The sequence below is a fragment of the Limulus polyphemus genome, unplaced genomic scaffold (genome assembly GCF_000517525.1).
Source record: "Limulus polyphemus unplaced genomic scaffold, Limulus_polyphemus-2.1.2 Scaffold8093, whole genome shotgun sequence".
In the NCBI taxonomy this organism is placed as follows: Eukaryota; Metazoa; Arthropoda; class Merostomata; order Xiphosura; family Limulidae; genus Limulus; species Limulus polyphemus.
The window spans coordinates 1-2,977 of record NW_013673703.1 but is presented as its reverse complement, the minus strand read 5'-3'; positions in this window follow the sequence as shown (position 1 = coordinate 2,977).

Sequence of the window (2,977 nt, the reverse complement as noted above, 5' to 3'; positions counted from 1 at the left end):
TTAACAGACTTTGTTGTATTTTAATTTTGTGTTTGTAAATTCTGTACATTTAATTAAGCTGTTGTTAATTATCTATTGATTTAATGTAAGTGGCTATTGTTTGGGACGAACAATACTAAGGAAGGGGCAGTGTTACGACACGGAAGTCACGTGACGCTGCTGACGCGTTCGGTTGGTGGCGTACATGATGAGTTTCTCGAATGATCAAAGAAGTCCGAGATGCCCTCTTCGTTAGTATATAAGCCTGGCAGAAAAGTCAGCGAAAATGAATGAAGAGAGAGCAGTAGTTACTTTGAGTTCCGTGTAATTTATGATTCTGTCAGTTTCGAGCTAGTGAGCTGTAAGGTGTGTGTTTTGTACTCGTCGAGAGCGAATCACTGTGATATATAGCGTGCATTATAAAACTTGTTAAGTTTAAAGTGACGAGAAACGTACTGATTGTGGAACTACTGTCTACAAAAAGTTTGTATCGAGGAAGAATAAACTGGTTTAATCAAGAAAGGACTTGTATTGCTGAAGATCCTCGGGAAGAATTTCTACCGGGAACAAACAAACAAGCAGATACGTAACAATAACATCTGCTACTTAGCTTAGACCATTGTTCATCCAATTCTCCAGCTGGAAAGCATGGTACAAAAATTCTATCTTGGTTTTGAATAATTTTTTATAATAGAGTCATCTCCCAGGTAGACTTCAAAGATTGCAAACATAGTACCCATGAAAACATAATTTTGTACATTAATGAGCTATGATGCTTTAATGACAAAACATAAACAGCATGAAAGCAACTAATAGAGATGTTCTCATAAATAAGTTGCGGAAGGACATTCAGGCGAGTATTTGTGACATTATATACATATTAAATATATTCTTCTCCTCTAACTCATGTTGTACTTTTAGTGATGAAATACAAGGTGGCAATTTTAGGAAATTTGTTTAAGTAGAAAATATAGATATTCCTAGACACATCTTGGTAGTAAATGGTTAGTTCAAAAAACAAGCTGGAACATGTGTACCAGTTGATTATATGTCAGATCATACAGTTGCTTACAAGTTAGCCGAACAGTATGTAAACCATTTCAAATCACCAGAGAAGGTTCATAGTAATAAAGTAGAAAACTTAGCAGTCTGATATTTGCCAGGTTGTATCAAATACTGGTTGTGGTGGAAACTTGTAATTTACGTTATCCTAAATAAACTTAGTATACCGAAAATTGTTTAATTTAGAAGTCTAAGTTCAAGGTAGGTCCAGTTCAATCTACACTTTGATCAACGTGTGTTATTGGGTTACTCTGGTTTCAAAGAATTCTACTCCTCATCAGTAACCCTGAACACAAGTTAACTAAAGAGAGATACGCTGGACCTATATCACACCAACAGTATGTTTAATACTTTTCACTATGATATAGGTTCAGTTTATCTCTCTTTGGTATAGCCGTATCAACTTTCCTCACATTCTTCTACAACTTCGCCAGCTTCGTATTCGTTATGTCAATAAATGCTTTCATGGCTAAAATGTCATCTTCCCCAACATTCTCGCCATACAGTTCATAGCCCAAGAAGCATTTTGGTACCAGCCGATCATCTATTGAACCTTTATGTTATGTCCCTACCATCTGATAATTTCCGATCAAGTTGAGGTCCCGATGTCCCCTCTTTCCCCTTTTATCTATCCTGAGTCCTAATACTCATGAACTCCATTACCTGTTCCCACACATTATTTATTGCGTGCAATAGCCTGAACTGAGTACACTTTGATTTCTCCAGATTGTATCCTCTCCTTGCCCATATCGCTATACTTCAAGTCCCCATTTCCACCTCCATTGCAGACTTTGCTATTTTACCCACCTCTTATTTTCTCCATTTTAATCTATTTTGGTCGCTTGGCCAACGAGAGGGCGTAACCCTATATCGCCCCCACCCAACATCGGCTGCTGTAGTAAGAGGTCGATCCATATCTGGTATGGCATTAGTAATTTTATTAACTAGAGTAAACCGCAAGGTTAAGTAAGATAACGTAACAAACATACTTTTGGTGTGAACATGCTTTATAGTCACTATGAGATGGACCTATACACTGGATAGGTGAAGTGAAGAAAAAGTGTTATTGGCCATTATTTCGTTCTTCACATTATATAGCCGCACAATAGCAGATACAATAAATAAACGTAGTATTCCGAAAATTGTTTAATTTTGAAGCTAATCAAAGAGAGAAACAAAAAAAAACATATGCATTATTTCATTCCGATCGACTCCTTCGCCACCTTACTCACCACTCTGCTCTCTGATGCCAGTGCTTTACACATATCGACTTCTTCTTCAGCTCTCCATAAACCAGCCTTACCTCGTAGAGCAGTAGATCTGTTACATCACTCTTCCACTTTATTGCGTGAATACCGTCGGTTTCATGTTCCTTTGTTGCTGCAACGATCCCGGGGTCTTCAACGTACTGCCCGTAATTTTGTTTGGGCAGTCCAACGTCAGTGGTGGCATCAGGCCTGTAACAAACTCGGTCATTCCTCTTCGGCATGACGGACTTGGCAGTATGTGATGCCATCAGGACCAGGGGCAGGTTACATCTGTTCTTCAGCACCCACCGGACATCAGCTTCAGTAATAGGAGCATGTAGGAAATCATTGTCAACAACATAAGAAGAACTCGGAGTAAGGTCAATGAGGGAGGCAACGGTTGAGTTAATGGTGGTTGTAGTATCACTGTAGTCAAGAATATGATGTTCCGGTACTTGAAAGTTCTGTTCATGAAAAGCAGCAAAAGATTGGCCTTGTCCAAAAATGTAGAAGTTGCAGCACCATCAACATGTATAGGATAGGAGGGAGAGCAATGTTGACCTGTGAGGAGCTTAAAACGGTTCCAGAATTGCGAGGAAAAGAAGAAAGGTGTAGAACAATGCAAGAAGTCGAAGGAATTGCAGAGGCCTCAGGATTTTTTCCTGATTCCTGGAAGTTATCCACTATCC